We start from the raw sequence: 24483 nt of genomic DNA, 5'->3' as shown, positions 1-24483 counted from the left end.
GATACCAAATCTAATGAGGTGATGGATCTTAGAGGAGAGCCTCCAACCCATGCTTTATTAGGTCAGCACAAATTCTTAACTGTAATCTACCTTGGACCTTTATGAACACCCATAGGTGTAGCTCTCACCCTCATTAAAGTAGTTTCATTTTTCAAGAGGCTCAGCACTTCAGAAAATCATAACAGGTCAAAACGCAAAGGCCAACTGATTCTGCTATACCCAGTTCCAGGAAAGGCATCTGCAATTCAACTCCCACACCTAAGGCTCAGGGAAGAGATAGCAAAAGATTGTAAGAGCCAGAGGGCCAGGAAACCCTCTATGAAACTGTGTCTCCTAGAGATGACAGGAGAGCTACTATCATGATACCTCAACAATATGGCCGCCTAAAACAGACCTAAACGAAGACAGCACCCGTAGACTTGCTAAGGTGTAAGGGGGAAATCTTAGAGGGCCCCACCCCTAGACAAGGAGCTACAGTTAACTAATTATGCCTGAGATGGATGAATGGATGGATGGATGGATAGATAGATAGATAGATAGATAGATAGATAGATAGATAGATAGATAGATAGATAGAAGATAGAATTAGTTTTCCCTGGGAATGATCTCCCTAGTTGATTATTCTATACCTAGTGGCCAGCCATGAGATTAAATATACACAAACAACACTAGATATACGCAGCAACAGATTCTATATTATTCACCTTTATATTTTTCTTGTAGTCATTACATCAGAATTTATTGAAGCCATGATATACAATTTCTATCCATTCTTAGCTTTATTTTCCACAGCTGCAATACAGAGAAGCAAAACCCACCTTAAAGAAGAGATCCAACATTAAAGCACAGGAATATGTATATATATATATATATATACACACATACATATGTATATATGTGTATATATATGTATATGTATATGTATGTATATATATATATATATATTCCAGTACCAATGTTAACATTTAGCCAGTTTTCTCCTGAGCAGTGTGGGGCCATGGTCTGTTCTTTTCTGGGAAGACAGGACACATTTCAGATTTTCCATGTTCTCTAGAACAAACAAAATGTGTAACAAGGTTGAAAGACAAGAATCCATTTTTGCATTTATGTCCTAATTTATTTCTGGCTCTTTTACTCGTGATTTCTCTGGCCCGCTCAACTGCAGTGATGGTTTTATTCATCATGAGGGCGAGGGAATGCGATGTTACTGCAGTCATAGAGGACCACAGGAACCAGACAGTATTGATTTTTCCTCCCTTCACTTCTAATGAAAAGCTTTGCAACAAGTTGGTGCTGGCTTGGACTTTCTAAAGTTGAAAGTGGTGGAACAGGAACACTTTTCTTTCTCAGGGCTATTTCTTTATTTTTGCCCACCCAGTTCCAGGGGGAAGTTTCAGAGAAAGTGGGATAAGCAGTCAAACTGTGGTCTTTTGTGCAGTTATTCGTCAGCCTGTGGGCGATTCAGCTGCCCATGATGTAGCTGTAACAAAAGACTTTGCCTAAAGGCAAATGTCCACAGGAACCACTTTTCCCTGGCTTGCCTGGCAGCTCTGCTTGAGGCTAAACTTATGGCTTTCATTTACTTTACAGTTCTGCAGTTTTAACAGTTTAATATAAAGTCCAATTTCAGATTTCCTATGTTGTAAAAAGAAATTATCACTAATAGGCTTCTGTATCTCTTACCCTCAAAACTTAAATAATACTAAGATAATGCTGGTTCTATGGTGGTGACGCTGTGACAGATCATAGAGACCTTATCAATATAATGTCCAAGAGCTCGAAACTGCAAGAGAACCAGGTCTATAATTATTTCAGGGCCAATACCTGGGACAGACTGAGGAGTCAAGTGTATGTGGATAACAGAAGTCTCTGATGTAACATGAGGCTTTGCCCTGAGCTCTGTAAATTAGAAACGAAAGTGTCTTGACAACATGAGCAAAATGACAAATTAGGTAAATATAAAGTGATCCAAGCTTCCACAAGGGATAGGGACATTGAGCTTACTTGTTTATTATTTTTTTAATTTTTTCTCCACCTTTTAAAATTGGATATTTCTTATTTACATTTCAATTGTTATTCCCTTTCCCGGTTTCCAGGCCAACATCCCCTTAACCTCTCCCCCTTCTCTTCTACATGGGTGTTCCCCTCCCCATACTCCCCTCATTACCGCCCTCCCCCCAACAATCTCATTTACTGGGGGTTCAGTCTTGGCAGGACCAATTGCTTCCTCTTCCACTGGTGCCCTTACTAGGATATTCATTGCTACCTATGCAGTTGGAGCCCAGGGTCGGTCCATGTATAGACTTTGGGTAGTGGCTTAGTCCCTGGAAGTTCTGGTTGCTTGGCATTGTTGTTCATGTGGGGTCTCAAGCCCCTTCAAGCTCTTTCAGTTCTTTCTCTGATTCCTTCAATGGGGATCCCGTTCTCAGTTCAGTGGTTTGCTGCTGGCATTCGCCTATGTATTTGCTGTATTCTGGCTGTGTCTCTCAGGAGCGATCTACATCCGGTTCCTGTCAGCCTGCACTTCTTTGCTTCATCCATCTTATCTAGTTTGGTGGCTGTATATGTATGGGCCACATGTGGGGCAGGCTCTGAATGGGTGTTTCTTCAGCCTCTGTTCTAAACTTTGCCTCCCTATCCCCTCCCAAGGGTATTCTTGTTCCCCTTTTAAAGAAGGAGTGAAGCATTCACATTTTGGTCATACTTCTTGAGTTTCATGTGTTCTGTGCATCTAGGGTAATTCAAGCATTTGGGCTAATGTCCACTTATCAATGAGTGCATACCATGTGTGTTTTTCTGTGATTGGGTTACCATCTGTGATTTTCCAGTTCCATCCATTTGCCTATGAATTTCATAAAGTCATTGTTTTTGATAGCTGAGTAATATTCCATTGTGTAGATGTACCACATTTTCTGTATCCATTCCTCTGTTGAAGGGCATCTGGGTTCTTTCCAGCTTCTGGCTATTATAAATAAGGCTGCTATGAACATAGTGGAGCATGTGTCTTTGTTATATGTTGGGGCATCTTTTGGGTATATGCCCAAGAGAGGTATAGCTGGGTCCTCAGTTAGTGCAATGTCCAATTTTCTGAGGGACCTCCAGACTGATTTCCAGAATGGTTGTACCAGTCAGCAATCCCACCAACAATGGAGGAGTGTTTTATTTCTTCAGTTTGAGCACTCTGGGAATGCAGCATCTGGAAGCAAGGCCGTAGTGACTGGTAGGGATGCCTTGGATCCTACTCTAAAGCGTCCTGGAAATAGGAGATCCTTCAGTGTCAGTCCTGTGACTGCTGGAGCACTAAACCTGGGACATTCAAGATGTCACCGCCTTTGCCTTGGGTAGCTCCTTGTGCCTTGGGGAACACCTCACCCCAAATCTTAGCCTTTTGTATTGCTATCTGTGATTAATAAACCTGATAGTCTTACCTTGTGTGGGGAGTTTAAAATGATAGAAATGTCAGCCCCGTTTCAGTGAACTGAAGTGGGATAAGTACCAAGAGTCCACTCAACACTGGTCCTTACTGCTCACAATAACAATTTCACATTAATTCCATGACTCCTACTTTACGCGGCACACGCAAATATCAAACCTTGATTGTTTCATATTTTATCCCATACTTACTGATGTGTTACCTGTTTGCCATTCATCTATTTCAACATCTCTGTTACTCCTTGCACTTCTTGTGGAATCTAATCTCTAAGTATTTGTGATGATGTTTCCCCTGCCAAATTTCTTTCCATTGTAAAGAATTTGTAAACAAAAAGCATCGCATGTTGGAATTTAAAATCAATCAGACTCCAGACATTATTTCAAGCTTTCAACGGGTGATCTCTGAAATGTTTCCTAAACCTGAAATGGTACAATTTTATACTTGAGCCTAATTAGAGTCTTAAATAAGAGGAGACGACAAAATTCCTTTAGATGACATTTTTCCAACTTGTGAGGTTATTGTTTATAATATAATTTTAGTGATTCTCAGTCAGCACAGTATGGATTCTGTTAAGTTGGCAATATAGATAAGCTTTTGTTTAATCTTATTACATAAATATTTTAAAATATTTTGAGTTTATGCTCTTTATAAACACTGGTTACATGTCACATTTTGTACCCCACTGTCTTTTTATTACTTTGTGCTCCATTTATAATACAATTTTCCCTACTTTTAACTGTCTTATGAATGGTTCCTATTTGGTCTAATACTAACTGGATGTTCATTACCTGGTCTGAAATGACTTCTGATTAGTTCCCATATCCTTTCACTGGTGTTTGATTGGTTTAGAGAATGCTTTTTGGGGGAAGTTCTTTGCTTTCATTGTTGGCTTTGAAAACACATACATACCCCAATTTTGTCCCTGTCTGCTGTACTCTAGCACAGGCCTTTTGGACAGGCTCATCTCAGTGCGCATATCCCTGGATGGACACCATTCTCTTCTCCTGAGTGAATGTTGTCTCCTACTCCTGGATGGATGCTTTTCCCCACCCATGGCTGGACACTGTTCCCACCCTGGGAAGAATGGTGTTTGAAATATCCTGATGCTGTTGTATATGTGTTTGCTCTTGACAGAAGCATCTGAGAATGAGAAAGAGTGAATGGCAGATCATTGCTTCTGTCATTTCCAAATTCCTCTGTCACTAAGGCAGTAGCCTGACCTGTAGGTCCTCAGTGTTCATTCACAGATCTCTTGGGGATGCTTCTCTATTTTCAAGAGTGCAACTTGTAGTTATGTGCACGACATCCTTCATCTTGCTTCTTCCCCACATGATTCTTACCAAGTTAAAATGCTTGAGTAGGTTTTTTTCCAGCTGATTTGATGTGATTCTACCCACCGCTCTCCCGAACACACAAAGCCTGTTTTCTCTCATTTCCCATTATCCCTCTGTCCGCGAGGTTCTGATGTTGGCAAGCCTATTGTACCGTGTCTTATTTTTAAACGCAATGTCTCCATTTTATATGCAACTGAACTTCTTCTATTTCTAATTTTCCCATTTTAGAGAACTAGATTCAGAAGAGTGCACAGAGTAACCTAAGAGGCATCATTGAACGGAGTCACACACAGACTTGGACATGTCTTACAAACTGGCTGAGACTCAGAGTAATTAAAAGACAAAATGAGGAGAAACCCAACCGCCTGGTCAGGTGGGCACTCCTGAGGCTGCAGAGCGGAAGAGACCACCAACACTGCTCACCCCTGCCCACATCCCTGGCCCAAGAGGAAACTGTATAAGGCCTCTGGGCTCCCGTGGGGGAGGGCCCAGGAGCGGCAGGACCCCGCCGGACCCTGAAGGAAACAGACCGGATAAACAGTTCTCTGCACCCAAATCCCGTGGGAGGGAGAGCTAAACCTTCAGAGAGGCGGACAAGCCTGGGAAACCAGAAGAGACTGCTCCCTGCACACACATCTCGGACGCCAGAGGAAAAAGCCAAAGACCATCTGGAACCCTGGTGCACTGAAGCTCCCGGAAGGGGCGACACAGGTCTTCCTGGTTGCTGCCGCTGCAGAGAGCCCGTGGGCAGCACCCCACGAGCGAACTTGAGCCTCGGGACCACAGGTAAGACCAACTTTTCTGCTGCAAGAAAGCTGCCTGGTGAACTCAAGACACAGGCCCACAGGAACAGCTGAAGACCTGTAGAGAGGAAAAACCACACGCCCGAAAGCAGAACACTCTGTCCCCATAACTGACTGAAAGAGAGGAAAACAGGTCTACAGCACTCCTGACACACAGGCTTATAGAACAGTCTAGCCACTGTCAGAAACAGCAGAACAAAGTAACACTAGAGATAATCTGATGGCGAGAGGCAAGCGCAGGAACCCAAGCAACAGAAACCAAGACTACATGCCATCATCGGAGCCCAATTCTCCCACCAAAACAAACATGGAATATCCAAACACACCAGAAAAGCAAGATCTAGTTTCAAAATCATATTTGATCATGATGCTGGAGGACTTCAAGAAAGACATGAACACACTTAGGGAAGCACAGGAAAACATTAATAAACAAGTAAAAGCCTACAGAGAGGAATCGCAAAAATCCCTGAAAGAATTCCAGGAAAACACAATCAAACAGTTGAAGGAATTAAAAATGGAAATAGAAGCAATCAAGAAAGAACACATGGAAACAACCCTGGATATAGAAAACCAAAAGAAGAGACAAGGAGCTGTAGATACAAGCTTCACCAACAGAATACAAGAGATGGAAGAGAGAATCTCAGGAGCAGAAGATTCCATAGAAATCATTGACTCAACTGTCAAAGATAATGTAAAGCGGAAAAAGCTACTGGTCCAAAACATACAGGAAATCCAGGACTCAATGAGAAGATCAAACCTAAGGATAATAGGTATAGAAGAGAGTGAAGACTCCCAGCTCAAAGGACCAGTAAATATCTTCAACAAAATCATAGAAGAAAACTTCCCTAACCTAAAAAAAGAGATACCCATAGACATACAAGAAGCCTACAGAACTCCAAATAGATTGGACCAGAAAAGAAACACCTCCCGTCACATAATTGTCAAAACACCAAACGCACAAAATAAAGAAAGAATATTAAAAGCAGTAAGGGAAAAAGGTCAAGTAACATATAAAGGGAGACCTATCAGAATCACACCAGACTTCTCGCCAGAAACTATGAAGGCCAGAAGATCCTGGACTGATGTCATACAGACACTAAGAGAACACAAATGCCAGCCCAGGTTACTGTATCCAGCAAAACTCTCAATTAACATTGATGGAGAAACCAAGATATTCCATGACAAAACCAAATTTACACAATATCTTTCTACAAATCCAGCACTACAAAGGATAATAAATGGTAAAGCCCAACATAAGGAGGCAAGCTATACCCTAGAAGAAGCAAGAAACTAATCGTCTTGGCAACAAAACAAAGAGAATGAAAGCACACAAACATAACCTCACATCCAAATATGAATATAACGGGAAGCAATAATCACTATTCCTTAATATCTCTCAATATCAATGGCCTCAACTCCCCAATAAAAAGACATAGATTAACAAACTGGATACGCAACGAGGACCCTGCATTCTGCTGCCTACAGGAAACACACCTCAGAGACAAAGACAGACACTACCTCAGAGTGAAAGGCTGGAAAACAATTTTACAAGCAAATGGTCAGAAGAAGCAAGCTGGAGTAGCCATTCTAATATCAAATAAAATCAATTTCCAACTAAAAGTCATCAAAAAAGATAAGGAAGGACACTTCATATTCATCAAAGGAAAAATCAACCAAGATGAACTCTCAATCCTAAATATCTATGCCCCAAATACAAGGGCACCTACATACGTAAAAGAAACCTTACTAAAGCTCAAAACACACATTGCACCTCACACAATAATAGTGGGAGATTTCAACACCCCACTCTCATCAATGGACAGATCATGGAAACAGAAATTAAACAGTGATGTAGACAGACTAAGAGAAGTCATGAGCCAAATGGACTTAACGGATATTTATAGAACATTCTATCCTAAAGCAAAAGGATATACCTTCTTCTCAGCTCCTCATGGTACTTTCTCCAAAATTGACCATATAATTGGTCAAAAAACGGGCCTCAACAGGTACAGAAAGATAGAAATAATCCCATGCGTGCTATCGGACCACCACGGCCTAAAACTGGTCTTCAATAACAATAAGGGAAGAATGCCCACATATACGTGGAAATTGAACAATGCTCTACTCAATGATAACCTGGTCAAGGAAGAAATAAAGAAAGAAATTAAAAACTTTTTAGAATTTAATGAAAATGAAGATACAACATACTCAAACTTATGGGACACAATGAAAGCTGTGCTAAGAGGAAAACTCATAGCGCTGAGTGCCTGCAGAAAGAAACAGGAAAGAGCATATGTCAGCAGCTTGACAGCACACCTAAAAGCTCTAGAACAAAAAGAAGCAAATACACCCAGGAGGAGTAGAAGGCAGGAAATAATCAAACTCAGAGCTGAAATCAACCAAGTAGAAACAAAAAGGACCATAGAAAGAATCAACAGAACCAAAAGTTGGTTCTTTGAGAAAATCAACAAGATAGATAAACCCTTAGCCAGACTAACGAGAGGACACAGAGAGTGTGTCCAAATTAACAAAATCAGAAATGAAAAGGGAGACATAACTACAGATTCGGAGGAAATTCAAAAAATCATCAGATCTTACTATAAAAACCTATATTCAACAAAATTTGAAAATCTTCAGGAAATGGACAATTTCCTAGACAGATACCAGGTATCGAAGTTAAATCAGGAACAGATAAACCAGTTAAACAACCCCATAACTCCTAAGGAAATAGAAGCAGTCATTAAAGGTCTCCCAACCAAAAAGAGCCCAGGTCCAGACGGGTTTAGTGCAGAATTCTATCAAACCTTCATAGAAGACCTCATACCAATATTATCCAAACTATTCCACAAAATTGAAACAGATGGAGCCCTACCGAATTCCTTCTACGAAGCCACAATTACTCTTATACCTAAACCACACAAAGACACAACAAAGAAAGAGAACTTCAGACCAATTTCCCTTATGAATATCGACGCAAAAATACTCAATAAAATTCTGGCAAACCGAATTCAAGAGCACATCAAAACAATCATCCATCATGATCAAGTAGGCTTCATCCCAGGCATGCAGGGATGGTTTAATATACGGAAAACCATCAACGTGATCCATTATATAAACAAACTGAAAGAACAGAACCACATGATCATTTCATTAGATGCTGAGAAAGCATTTGACAAAATTCAACACCCCTTCATGATAAAAGTCCTGGAAAGAATAGGAATTCAAGGCCCATACCTAAACATAGTAAAAGCCATATACAGCAAACCAGTTGCTAACATTAAACTAAATGCAGAGAAACTTGAAGCAATCCCACTAAAATCAGGGACTAGACAAGGCTGCCACTCTCTCCCTACTTATTCAATATAGTTCTTGAAGTTCTAGCCAGAGCAATCAGACAACAAAAGGAGATCAAAGGGATACAGATCGGAAAAGAAGAGGTCAAAATATCACTATTTGCAGATGATATGATAGTATATTTAAGTGATCCCAAAAGTTCCACCAGAGAACTACTAAAGCTGATAAACAACTTCAGCAAAGTGGCTGGGTATAAAATTAACTCAAATAAATCAGTTGCCTTCCTCTATACAAAAGAGAAACAAGCCGAGAAAGAAATTAGGGAAACGACACCCTTCATAATAGACCCAAATAATATAAAGTACCTCGGTGTGACTTTAACCAAGCAAGTAAAAGATCTGTACAATAAGAACTTCAAGACACTGAGGAAAGAAATTGAAGAAGACCTCAGAAGATGGAAAGATCTCCCATGCTCATGGATTGGCAGGATTAATATAGTAAAAATGGCCATTTTACCAAAAGCAATCTACAGATTCAATGCAATCCCCATCAAAATACCAATCCAATTCTTCACAGAGTTAGACAGAACAATTTGCAAATTCATCTGGAATAACAAAAAACCCAGGATAGCTAAAGCTATCCTCAACAATAAAAGGACTTCAGGGGGAATCACTATCCCTGAACTCAAGCAGTACTACAGAGCAATAGTGATAAAAACTGCATGGTATTGGTACAGAGACAGACAGATAGACCAATGGAATAGAATTGAAGACCCAGAAATGAACCCACACACCTATGGTCACTTGATTTTTGACAAAGGAGCCAAAACCATCCAATGGAAAAAAGATAGCATTTTCAGCAAATGGTGCTGGTTCAACTGGAGGGCAACATGGAGAAGAATGCAGATCGATCCATGCTTATCACCCTGTACAAAGCTTAAGTCCAAGTGGATCAAGGACCTCCACATCAAACCAGACACACTCAAACTAATAGAAGAAAAACTAGGGAAGCATCTGGAACACATGGGCACTGGAAAAAATTTCCGGAACAAAACACCAATGGCTTATGCTCTAAGATCAAGAATCGACAAATGGGATCTCATAAAACTGCAAAGCTTCTGTAAGGCAAAGGACACTGTGGTTAGGACAAAACGGCAACCAACAGATTGGGAAAAGATCTTTACCAATCCTACAACAGATAGAGGCCTTATATCCAAAATATACAAAGAACTCAAGAAGTTAGACCGCAGGGAAACAAATAACCCTATTAAAAAATGGGGTTCAGAGCTAAACAAAGAATTCACAGCTGAGGAATGCCGAATGGCTGAGAAACACCTAAAGAAATGTTCAACATCTTTAGTCATAAGGGAAATGCAAATCAAAACAACCCTGAGATTTCACCTCACACCAGTGAGATTGGCTAAGATCAAAAACTCAGGTGACAGCAGATGCTGGCGAGGATGTGGAGAAAGAGGAACACTCCTCCATTGTTGGTGGGATTGCAGACTGGTAAAACCATTCTGGAAATCAGTCTGGAGGTTCCTCAGAAAATTGGACATTGAACTGCCTGAGGATCCAGCTATACCTCTCTTGGGCATATACCCAAAAGATGCCTCAACATATAAAAGAGACACGTGCTCCACTATGTTCATCGCAGCCTTATTTATAATAGCCAGAAAATGGAAAGAACCCAGATGCCCTTCAACAGAGGAATGGATACAGAAAATGTGGTACATCTACACAATGGAATATTACTCAGCTATCAAAAACAACGAGTTTATGAAATTCGTAGGCAAATGGTTGGAACTGGAAAATATCATCCTGAGTGAGCTAACCCAATCACAGAAAGACATACATGGTATGCACTCATTGATAAGTGGCTATTAGCCCAAATGCTTGAATTACCCTAGATCCCTAGAACAAACGAAACTCAAGAGGGATGATCAAAATGTGAATGCTTCACTCCTTCTTTAAATGAGGAAAAAGAATACCCTTGGCAGGGAAGGGAGAGGCAAAGATTAAAACAGAGACTGAACGAACACCCATTCAGAGCCTGCCCCACATGTGGCCCATACATATACAGCCACCCAATTAGACAAGATGGATGAAGCAAAGAAGTGCAGACCGACAGGAGCCGGATGTAGATCTCTCCTGAGAGACACAGCCAGAATACAGCAAATATAGAGGCGAATGCCAGCAGCAAACCACTGAACTGAGAATAGGTCCCCTATTGAAGGAATCAGAGAAAGAACTGGAAGAGCTTGAAGGGACTCGAGACCCCAAAAGTACAACAATGCCAAGCAACCAGAGCTTCCAGGGACTAAGCCACTACCTAAAGACTATACATGGACTGACCCTGGACTCTGACCCCATAGGTAGCAATGAATATCCTAGTAAGAGCACCAGTGGAAGGGGAAGCCCTGGGTCCTGCTAAGACTGAACCCCCAGTGAACTAGTCTATGGGGGGAGGGCGGCAATGGGGGGAGGGTTGGGAGGGGAACACCCATAAGGAAGGGGAGGGGGGAGGGGGATGTTTGCCCGGAAACCGGGAAAGGGAATAACACTCGAAATGTATATAAGAAATACTCAAGTTAATAAAAAAAAAAAAAAAAAAAACTCAGGTGACAGCAGATGCTGGCGAGGATGTGGAGAAAGGGGAACACTCCTCCATTGTTGGTGGGATTGCAGACTGGTACAACCATTCTGGAAATCAGTCTGGAGGTTCCTCAGAAAATTGGACATTGAACTGCCTGAGGATCCAGCTATACTTCTCTTGGGTATATACCCAAAAGATGCCCCAACATATAATAAAGACACGTGCTCCACTACGTTCATCCCAGCCTTATTTATAATAGCCAGAAGCTGGAAAGAACCCAGATGCCCTTCAACAGAGGAATGGATACAGAAAATGTGGTACATCTACACAATGGAATATTACTCAGCTATCAAAAACAATGACTTTATGAAATTCGTAGGCAAATGGTTGGAACTGGAAAATATCATCCTGAGTGAGGCAACCCAATCACAGAAAAACACACATGGTATGCACTCATTGATAAGTGGCTATTAGCCCAAATGCTTGAATTACCCTAGATGCCTAGAACAAATGAAACTCAAGGGGATGATCAAAATGTGAATGCTTCACTCCTTCTTTAAAAGGGGAAGAAGAATACCCTTGCAGGGAATAGAGAGGCAAAGATTAAAACAGACACAGAAGGAACACCCATTCAGAGCCTGCCCCACGTGTGGCCTATACATATACAGCCACCCAATTAGACAAGATGGATGAAGAAAAGAAGTGCAGACCGACAGGAGCCGGATGTAGATCGCTCCTGAGAGACACAGCCAGAATACAGCAAATACAGAGGCGAATGCCAGCAGCAAACCACTTAACTGAGAACAGGACCCCTGTTGAAGGAATTAGAGAAAGAACTGGAAGAGCTTGAAGGGGCTTGAGACCCCTTATGAACAACAATGCCAAGCAACCAGAGCTTCCAGGGACTAAGCCACTACCTAAAGACTATACATGGACTGACCCTGGACTCTGACCTCATAGGTAGCAATGAATATCCTAGTAAGAGTACCAGTGGAAGGGGAAGCCCTGGGTCCTGCTAAGACTGAATCCCCAGTGAACTAGATTGTTGGGGGGAGGGCGGCAATGGGGGGAGGATGGGGAGAGGATCACCCATAGAGAAGGGGAGGGGGGAGGGATTAGGGGGATGTTTGCCCAGAAACCGGGAAAGGGAATAACACTCGAAATGTATATAAGAAATACTCAAGTTAATAAAAATTGTAAAAAAAAAAAATAAAAAAATAAAAAAAAAAAGACAAAATGAAGTTGATGTGGAAGCGAAGCCTGACTGCACCGATGTATTAGGAATTCTATCCTTTCCCAAAGGCATTAGGTTCACAGTTTGGTTCACAGTGACATTGTCAGATACCATTTTTTGGCATTAAGTATAACACTATATTAAGCTCAGCTAATTCCGAATTAAACTATGTTAATTACAATCCTAATGGCAGAGTAATCCGTTCCAACATATATTATGTAAATTCAAAGAAAAATGTGCATTAAACAAAAGGAATAATATAACAAACCCCTGCAACAGCTACAGCATATATTATCATAATACAGTTTAGATCTAAGGAAACTAGTTGATCAGTGTTTCTAGGTAATTTGCATGGAAACAAGAGTGTTCCAATTTCCAAAAGCAATGTGGCCTTCCATCAAGTATTTTGAACTCTTTCACTGTCTTCCAATGGTTGCTTCTGACTTTGGCTACCTATTTGGGCACTGGTCTAGTGGATTCAAATGTCATTTGAGTTTAGTTGATTTAAACTATCTGTGGGACTTTAGGACTGTTGTGGGGAAGATGGATACTTTTAAGTGGAGAAATGATAGCATACAAAGTACAGAGATATTTTGTCTTCTTCTACCACTTATTTCGGTGTGTCAGACATATACCAAAGCTCTTCTCCTTAAAAAGTTATTATCCCACAACCCAGTCAGTTAAGGTATGTAATTAATCTGTCTCAACGACTTTAGTTGCAGTTGGTCTTGGACTTGAGATTCAATCTATTTCTTGTCTGGAGCTTCTTCTATTCACAATATTCAGCCCTAGCTGGTCAGTCTTCTGGAGATGCATGTTCATTTTGTGTATTCTCACACCATTGCATCTTAAAAAGGCACTTAGTTTTTATCCATGTGGAGGACGCAAAATAGATGCACGCAAGCACCCGAGTCCCAGTGTTGTGTAACACAGGGATGATGCATTACTGCTTTCACTGTCTCCTCTCCATTAGATGGGACTGGACAGATTCATCCCACACAGAGAGGAGCATGAACCCAAAGGCAAGGATCACTGCTTCCCATCTTGGAGTTCATCTTCAAGATGTTACTAGTGTGGCTTTGTCAAAGAATGTGCAGATGGCCTGTGAGCATCTCCTTGAACACATCCCTTAATTTCTATGGTTTTACTTGTTACTATCTTTCAAAATGGATCACTTTTGAATAAAGCAGGTGCTAGGCTTGTATCATCCCATACCAATGGTCTCTGCTTTCAGCTGACCAGGGCTGGAGGGTTGAGATTTTTAACCCCAGAATTTGGGAGGTGGAAGCAGGAGACACAGATTTTCCACACTATCTTTAGCTACACAGTAAGTTTGAGATCCTGTCTTAGAAAAAATCAAAGCAACAGCAAAAGAAATGAGAGGCAGATTAGTTATTTAGTTGCCTTAGTTAGAAGGGAGCTAAGATTATCTCTTTTTATAAATGGCATGTGTGGTGGTTTGAATGAAAATGGCCCAGAAAGGCTCATAGGGACTGTCACTATTCGGAGATGTGGCCTTGTTGGAGGAAGTGTGCCCCAGTGGGGGTGAGCTTTGAAGTCTCAGAAGCTTAAGCCTGGTGAGTGTGTCACTGTCTCTTCCTGCTGTGTGCTGATCCAGTTGTAAAATTCTCAGCTACCTCTCCAGTGCCACATCTGCCTGCACACTGCCATGCTGCCCACCATGACAATGATGTACTAAACCTCTGAACTGTAAACCTGATCTAAATGTTTTCCTTTATAAGAGTTGGCAGTTATAGTGTCTCTTCACAACAATATATATACATATATATATTCCCTGTGTACCTGTGTATGTGTGTGCATGTGTGCGTATATATGTATATGTGTATGTGCATCTGTCCATGTGTGTCCATGTGAGTGTGCATATTTGTCTGTGTCTATATGTTTGTATGTGTGTGTTCATGTATTGCCATGAGTAGATGAGAGAACAACTTTCTGTTGACAGTTCTTTCCTCCTCCTGTGTGGGTCACCGGACTGGAACTCAGAGCATCATTCTTGTTCAGCATATATATAACCTTACCTGCTTAACCATCACATCACCTACATAGCATATAACCTTACCTGCTTAACCATCACATCACCTACATAGCATATAACCTTACCTGCTTAACTATCACATCACCTACATAGCATATAACCTTACCTGCTTAACCATCACATCACCTACATTGGAAATAGTCTATTTTTTTCTCTCTGTAATATGTTTTTGTTTACAACAGATACTTAGAGATATTTTCGGTGAGTTTTAGGATACTATTCAACATTATGCCAGGTTAAGACGTAAAGGGAAACTGATACAGGATGATTATAAGTTCAAAGCCTCTCTGGGCTCCAGAGGAAGTTTAAGATCAACTTTGGTCCTATCTCAAAATAAAATGTAAGAGTGGGGCTGAGGCTGTCTCTCAGTGGTAGACCTTGTGCTTGGTTTGAGTGATGAGGTCCTGACTTCACTTGGGTACCACACAGACACAGATGAGCATTGCCCAGCATCATTTATCCACTGTCCATGTGTGTTTCGGGGACAAGTAAGCCTTTGTATTGTAATAACAGTTTTAACCCACATTTGTTCTGAAAAGGTTGTTGTTTCTAATGTGTTTTCTATGTTACCAAGAACATTTAATATTATTACTATAAACAATAATTTTGTTTACAGAATGTATTCATTTTTCTTATATATCTTTGCTCCTATGTGGTAATATTTGTATGGTTTTCTTTTTCCAATATTTATAAAGAACGTTATCTACAGGTAGAAGCAACTAACAATAAAAAGATCTATACCAGGAGGTCTTTTATTAATAACTCCAAAGCCACCATAATTAAATATGGAATCCTCTCTTCTGTGATTGAGAGTGTAAGTATAGGCATGAGTGTGACTTAATATCCATACGTCCTATTAAAGGTCATGGGATCTGATTTGGCTGAAGTTGTTGATCAGCCTTATTCAAAGTTTTGCTATTTAGATCATAAAGCTTACAGTATGCTTTCTGTCAATCTTCCATTTTGAACTGATGGTTTAGAAGCATACAGTCTAAATTTCTTTTTGTTTTATTGGGCTGATGAAGAATCTTATATCCACTCCTTGTCAGTAGCTCTGATTTATTTTAAGTGTGTTTTATTTTTTACTTTTGATTTTTATTTCCACATCAAAAAAAAATCCCCATTATAGTATACCACACTTACAAATGCATATTCTTTTTCAGTCTTCAATTGCCAAAACTCATCTTAGAGCTTAGATTACTACTTTTAAATAATCATTCTGCATTCTATTAATCTTGGGTTAATATGTAGAACTGTGTTGAAGACATTTGATGAGATAGTAATTCATTTCTGTCACTTTACATAGTGGTAGCAGTTACTATATAGTAATCACAACATGCTGACAGTTACTCAAGATGCTTTAAGAGACCTTTCTTTTAATGGCCAATGAGCCAAATTCCTGGCACAAGTTTGACCAGATAGGACATTGACAAGACATAACCAAGATGACTGCCTAAAAATGAAGGCTTGCTGTGATTTGTTTACAAATTGATGTCCACCTTCTTTATTATCACTGTACTGGTGTCTTCAGGATCTCTACTGTGTGCTCCAAGAGCTGCCTCTGTGTTCGTCCCACTATGTGCTCTGAGAGCTGTCTCTGTGCTCATTCCACTATGTGCTCTGAGAGCTGACTCTACACTCTTCCTCATGTTTAATTTTTATGAGTTCTCCCATTTAATGGACATGTGAATTACTAATATGCAAAGCAATTTAAATAAAAAAATTCAAAATTGTAACTAGTCTTTAGGTTTTATTTTGTCACACCTTATTGCTGACAGAATCTTATGACCATGATTTCAACAAATATGCTATAAATCATGCAATAGTTATTTAGTGTCACATCTCAGTGTATTTATTATGCTAATATATTTAGTAGGAAGTCACTCTAAGATGCTTTTTTGTAGCTAGTATTCACATTGGTAACTATAATATATTAAATTCAAACAATGAATTTAACTTACCACTAATGTGAAAGACAAGTTTGTTCTATAAACCATATCCTACTGATACAGACCCCATATTCTAGTGAAAAGTCAGAATAAATGCAAATGCACATAATTATCTTGATGACAGTTGCAAATATATATATGTATGTATATATATATATTCCAAATTAATGCTACAGGATTGCTCATGTATGCAAGTATATGGACAATATATTTAAGTAGCACTTATTTGTCCTTTATTGAAGAAGTAGAGATTCTTAGCACTTTAATTGAGTCAACACATCCCAGGGACACTTGCATATTGTCTATTACAGCAATATTCGCAATAGCTAAATTAGAGAAGCAAAGTAGGTGTCCAAAATAAACAGAGGGATGTTTACAGAAAATGTGGTATAGATACACAGTGGAACTTTTCATAACCATAAAGATGAATTTATGTTGCTTGACAAAATAGTTGGCACTGAAGATTGTCACACTCAGCAAATTACACCAGTCTCAGAAAGGCAAATATAGTGTTGTGTCCCATTTGTCATTCTAAATTCTATGCACAAACTTAAAACCACACACACTCGCTCTCTCGCTCTGTCGCTCTCTCTCTATCATTATATACATATGCACATATATACATATATATATATATACATATATACATATATACACATATATACATACACACACACACACACACACACACACACATATATATTACATGAGAGTTGAAGTGAAAGAGAACACAGGGGAATGAAGGGAGAAAGAAAGCAAGGTTAAGAGATGTGGGAAGATGTATTGGATGTATTATATATGGCTGTGAATGTTTTTAATTAAAAAGGAAAGGTTAGCAATGGACTTTGAAAGAAGGAATCCAGTGAGGGAATGAATGAGTGTGATTCTGTGAAAGTATCTCAGCTGCATACACGGAAGAAAGAGCTTTATCAGATTGGCAGATGCAGTAATGCATACCATGTCCCTGCATAGCCATGTTACAAAGCTTACTGTACATCTACCTATACGGTATGGTGTGTGTGTGTGTGTGTGTGTGTGTGTGTGTGTGTGTGTGTGTGTGTGCTATGTGGGAATGTACCATGTGTGCACATGGGTGTACTTGTGTGTGTGGGCATGTGGTCATGTGGAGTCCCAGTGTTAAAGTCATATGTGTCTTTCTTGACTGTTTTTCACTTTAGTCATGGAGTCTCATAGCTCAGTCATGGCAAGTTCAATTCAACCAGAGCTCACCAAACTCTAACTAGCCAGCTTGCTTTAGGGATCCCCCATGCCTGCTTTCTAAAGTCAGGCACTACAGGAAGCCCCCATGCCTGCTTGGCTTTTCATGGGGCTCTGGAGGTCAAACCCATCTTTGCCACTCCTACTCCAACAGCAGCCTGGCTTTACTTTACGGCACAGTTCAGCCTTTAAATATTCCACGTCAGAAATCATTTGGCTAAGTTCGTCAAAACATGATTTGTCTGAAGTAAAAGATATTTTGTACAGAGTCATAGATGTCACTGGCTTTTCCAAATTTAGAAAGATTTAAGAATCAGGACTTAGAAACTGAGGGACCCAGGCTCACAGCCCATGCAATTCAGTGCAAGAACAAAATCTTAGGGGCCAGGAGTTCAGTTTATTGAATTGTGGTTAAGCTCCCACCCTTACAGGGAAGGGACATGGAACATACAGTGTTTCAGGTCCTATGTGAACTAAGGAATATTTATAAATGTTTAAGTGGAGTGAGAACAGGAGTGTAGAAAAAAGCAGTCATTTTTCACAACAGCAGAGGACCACATCTCCACTCTTAAAGAACTTTCTAGTCTTACTTTCTGTTTTGAAAATATGCAATGGTATAAAATGAAAAAAAAAGCTGCTCTTCAAGGAAGTCATAAAGGAGCATATTTAGTAACTCACAAAAACCAAATGTGAATGGTTTGCATGTGAAGGCCCAAACTCCCTTTTCTCTGTAGACCAGCTTCTGACAGCCCATCCTCCCTTGTTTAACTGTTCCATTGTACTTCCCCGGTGCTCACACGAACTGGGCAGCCTTCCATCATCCTGTCAGGGTAGTACGTCACAATATTTTTCACATTTTCTGCCTCATACATCAAACTATAGAATTCTATCCATAAGGCAGCGCTGTCACTCTGCAAAATTTTTAGCAATGTTCTCATTTTTATCTGACATCTAGAAATACCTAAAGTAATAAAAAATCATTTTTACCTCATATTTGCTTTGGTTTTTATTCTGTCCCTGTCAGTCTATATGCAGCACAGCAGGGGAAGATTTATATAAGATCATTTGGCTGTTCCAAAACCAGACACAGCCGTCACCTTAGCTGTTTTTCCACTACAGAATTTCATACAACAACATAAATCTTACACTTCAAATTATATGCTCTTTCTCTGGAAACTTTACTTTTTGCCATAAATACTTTGCTTAAAAGTGAGTCTGCCTATCCATCTGTCTGTCTGCCTTCTGTTTGTCTATCTATCATTATATATATATACACATATATATACATATCAAATCATGTGTCTAAAAAAATCATTTCACAGGCCCTAGAAAAAGTAATTTTATACTCTCAAGGACAAGGTATTTAGAGAAAATGACCAGACACATTTGGAAATCATGCTTGGTATTAATTAATGATAGTCAAGGATTCTATGAACTATCTGTACTTTTATCGTTTTAATAATTTATTTTATCTTTTGTTACGTGTATGTGTGTGCCTTTGTGTGTGTGAGTGAAGGTAGCCACAGAGCCCAGAAGCGTCTGAGTTCCCTGAAGCTAGAGATACTGGTGCTGGAGTTGGGAGCTGCCTAATATCGGTCCTCAGGACTGAGCCTGCATCCTCCAGAAGGACAGAACTCATCCTTAACTACAGAGACATCTCCCCAGAGCCAGTAAATTTTTTTCTTTAAAAGCAGTTGCTTTCCCACAGGCTCACTATCCTGACATTTAGAAAGTTAAGACACGTCCTAGGTGCAGAGATGTCTGAACTTTCTAAATGTTGGGATTTATGAAGCCAACCATTGGACTGAGCATGGGGTCCCCAGTGGAGGAGTTAGAGAAAGGACCGAAGGAGATGAAGGGGTTTGCAACCCCTTAGGAAGAACAATAATATCAACCAACAAGTCCTCCCCACCAGAGCTCCCAGGAACTAAACCACCAACTAAACAGTGCACATGGAGGGACCCATGGCTTCAGCAGCATATGTAGCAGAGGATGACATTATCTGGTATCAATGAGCTCTTGGTCCTGTAAAGGATCGATGCCCCAGTATAGGGGAATGCCAGGCAGGAGTGGGTAAGTGGGGGGAGAAGCACCCTCATAGAAGCAGAGGGAGGGAGGATGGGATGGTGATTTCTGGAGGGGAGCCCAGGAATGGGGTAACATTTGAAATATAAATAAATAAAATATCCAGTAAAAAAGAAAGTTAAGACATGAGAAACCCAGTTGTATATTTAGAGGGAAACGGGAGGTCAGGGTGATGTGTAGTACTTGGTGATGACACATGCTCTACATACATTATTGCATTAATCAGGCAATCTGTCTTCTCAGTTGACATTACCGTGTTAATAGCAGGATGCTGAGGACCTTTATTACTGAAGTGCCTTTCAAACTTACTTGAAATAATCAATGAATAAATACATAATTTGAGAGTTGTTACTAAAGCCTGGGTGAGAAATCTAATTTGTGTGCTCATTGTGAAATGTTTGCTTTGAACATTGTAATTAGGGGCACTAGATCTCCTGAAGCAGTTTTAGACATGGCATTGGATGAAGGGAATCATTCTCCTCAAAGAATCCTGAAGGCTGTTAGTGATTACCTCTGAATACTGAAGATAGGATTGGGGCGATCAAGCCTAGCCAAACTCTGTGAACCCCATGTCTACTTACAATGATACCTTTCACTGGCCTTATTCTAGTTATCTGATTGTTCCACATGGGAAACGAGTCAGAAAATCCATATCAGATTATGGATACTCTGATAAGCAGATTATCTTGATAGAACTTGAAGAAATGTTTCTGAGGCAACCTGCTGCACACTTACCTAACTGTATGAAACAATCATACCCAAGTCATTATCACTTATGTCTTCTAAATTATGACCTAGCCTATCATGGAACAGGTTAGAAATACTACTTTTGATAATGATTAAATTGTGATGGTCTTCATTTCATAAGAAAATTTAAATCATTTGTGTGAACTGCATTTATATACTTCATTTAAAATTGTATCAGTATTTATGTGATAGAATTTTTTTCTTTAAATAATGGCATTTAAAGTTTTCAGTCTCAGCTCCTCACTCTGTTCCCATATTTCATTTAGACAGGAGCCATTCTGGGTTAAAAATTTGGAGATGAGTGGGTGGCCCCATTCCCCAACCAGGGTCCTTGCCTAACTTCTGGATATGGTCTCTATAGGTTCTCCCTCCCCTTTGTTTAGTATTTCAGCTAATCTCATCCAGGTTGGGTCCCGAAAGTCTCTTGCTTTTCTGGTATCTGGGACTTCCTGGTGGCTACCCCCAGTTTCCCATCCCTCATTGCTACACACCTTTGTTCAATTTCCAGACCCTCTGTATATCATTCCTGTTTTCCTTCCATATGTAATTCTTCCCCCTTTCCCCCTCCCTCTCCTCTCTTCCTCCCAAGTCCCTCCCACCCTCTACCTCCTGTGAGTATTTTGTTCCCCATTCTAAGAAGGAATTAAACATTTACACTTTGGTCTTCCCTCTTCTTGAGCTTCATATGGTCTGTGAGTTGTATCATGGGTTTCTGAGCTTTTTGCCTAATATCCACTTATCAATGAGTGCATACGATGTGTGTTCTTTTGTGACTGGGTTGCCTCACTCAGGATGATGTTTTCTAGTTCCATCCATTTGCCTATGAATTTCATGAAGTCATTGTTTTTAATAGCTGAGGAGTACTCCATTTTGTAGATGTATCACATTTTTCTGCATCCAATCCTCTATTGAAGGACACCTGCGTTGTTTCTAGCTTCTGGCTATTATAAATAAGGCTGTTATGAACATAGTGTCTGCTATGAACGTATCCTTGTTATATACTGGAGCATCTTTTGGGTATATGCCCAGAAATGGTATAGCTCGGTCCTCGGGTAGTACTATGTCCAATTTTCTGAGAACCTCCAGACTGATTTCCAGAGTGGTTTTACTAGCTTCAACAATGGAGGAGTGTTCTTCTTTTTCCACAACCTCACCAGTATCTGTTGTCACCTGAGTTTTTGATCTTAACCATTCTGACTTGTGTGAAGTGGAATCTCAAGGTTGTTTTGATTTGCATTTCCCTGACAACTAAGGATGTTGAACATTGCTTTAGGTGCAGAGCAGAGACTGAAGGAAAGGCCATTTAGAGACTGTGCCACCTGGGGATCCATACTACATACAGACACCAAACGCAGACACTATTGCTGACAGGAGGCTGATATAGCTGTCTCCTGAGAGGCTCTACCAGAGCCCGACAAATACAGAGGTGGATGCTCGCAGCCAGCCATTGCACTGACTGTGGGGATTCCAATGGAGTTGCTATGGAAAGGACTGAAGAAACTGAAGGGTTTGCAACCCATGGGAAGAACAACATCAACCAACCAGACCCCCCCCCCAGAACTCCCAGGGACTAAATCACTAACCAAAGACTACACATGGAGGGATCCATGTCTCCAGCTGCATATGTAGCAGAGGATGGCCTTATTTGGTATCAGTGGGAGGAGAGGCCCTTGGTCCTGTGAAGGCTCAATGCCCCAGTGTAGGAGAATGCCAGGGTGTTGAGGCCGGAGTGGGTGGGTGGGGGAGCACACTCATTGAAACAGGGGGAGGGGGGATGGGATAGGGGGTTTGAGAGGAGAAACTTGGAAAGGGGATTTGAAATGTAAATAAATAAATTATCCAATTTAAAAAAAAATCATTAAAGTTTTCCAGACCTGATTCTGTAATTTAGATAACTGAGCACTAGGTGGCAGTAGTGCCACCACAGACATAATTGATACCTTCCCCGAATAGTCAATTAACAATTGTTTTATGTACAAAAATAGGGCCTTTTTGAAGATAGCTAATATCTTAGCAAAGAACATATATTTCTTTAAAATCTGGTATTTTTATCCACATATGGTTAAAGGCAGAGAAAACAGAAAATATTCCTTTCTTGAGAGGAACTCGCAAATGGAATTTCATGTGTTCTACAATGATAAACTCCTTTAATCACAGTGATTTGATGACAGAGAAAATACTCCATTTTTTATGCTACTGGATGAAGAAGCTGGTCCTCAGTAATTCCTGAGGCGGTGTACTTTATGTATGACTCTAATGAAAGTTCTCACTGTTTTGCCAGTTTCATTTTATACACACCATACCTAGTATTTTGTGGTACTTAAAAGAGTCTAATTTTAAACCTCCACTTTTAGTATCAGGGTTTTGACTACTCATCTTCTTGTGTCTAACAGGGCATGCTGTTATGTCCAAACCAGTCGCATCCACTTAGAAATTGTTGGAAGCAGTTTTATATGGAAACAGGACAAGGTCCAGCTCTTCATAGTGTGTGTGTGTGTGTGTGTGTGTGTGTGTGTGTGTGTGTGTGTGGTGACATGGCTACTCCTTATCTATTTTTGTCTGATGACATCTAACTCCTAAATAAGTGAATACTTTGTGCCCTCTGTGTTCACTACTGGACACTAGTGTCCAGGAAGCATCTTATAAGATCTCTGTTCTTTGTGAGCCTCATGTAGACTTCAGTAGCCTCCATGTAACAATCCTCCAGGCAATACACACACACACACACACACACACACACACACACACACACACACACATATTTTTCCAGAGACCAACTTATTCCAGTTTTAATGATATCTGGTTCTACCTCCCAGAGGCTATTATAGAATTGATTTCTTATGGCTTGGATGTGTCCAGTATACTTTGACAATTAAAAGGTTTTAAAATGATTATACCAATATGCCTTGATGTGGTACTTAGCAATAGGATTCTTTTGCTATTTCTTGAGGTCACAGTGTCTATACACATGTTGAAACAAGGCTCAATCCGGTGAATGAGGCTAAAATTGAATGAGAAGATACCAGGCATTTTTTTTCTATTTTTTGCTATATTTTTATTGGATATTTTTTATTTACATTTCAAATGTTATACCCTTTCCCGGTTTCCCGTCCATAAACCCCCTATCCCATTCCCCTCCCCTTCTTCTATAAAAGTGTTCCCTCTCCCCAACCACTCCCATATCTTGCTTCCCTGTCTTGACATTCCCCTACACTGGGAGAGGGGGAGCGGTTCAGCCTTGGCAGGCCAAAGGCTTCTCCTCCTATTGGTGCCCAACAAGGCAATGCTCTGCTACATAGGTGCAGGGTGTTTTGGAGTCATGTGATCAACTTTAAGAGATACAAGATGTGCTTTAGTCTGTAGCTTTGGTGGTTTCAGTCACTTCCTTTCAGGCTTGAATGAATCAGCTCATCAAGGAGACAAGCAAGAGAAGCTCACTCTGTGGTGGTTGGTGATGGCCAGCAACCAAAAAGTGGGCAAGAGACCAACATGCACAGCCATCTTTTCTCCCACTAGGTCTTACTTCTCACTGTCTCCAGGTGTCTCCACTGGAGTAGCCTGGGAGGAGAACACAACTTTCTTCACCACATGATTATTTGCTGGACACCTCTCCAAATCAGAGCAGTAGGTCTGTGTTGGGCTAGAGTCGGCATGTTGCCAGCATCCATCTATGCAACGAAAAAGACTGAAAGTAAACCATCTACTCTCTCCATCTTATAGGCAAAGAGCAGAGCC

This window comes from Rattus norvegicus, chromosome 2 (genome assembly GCF_036323735.1).
Source record: "Rattus norvegicus strain BN/NHsdMcwi chromosome 2, GRCr8, whole genome shotgun sequence".
NCBI lineage: Eukaryota > Metazoa > Chordata > Mammalia > Rodentia > Muridae > Rattus > Rattus norvegicus.
The sequence above is the reverse complement of the archived record's forward strand: the minus strand, read 5'-3'. Positions refer to the sequence as shown.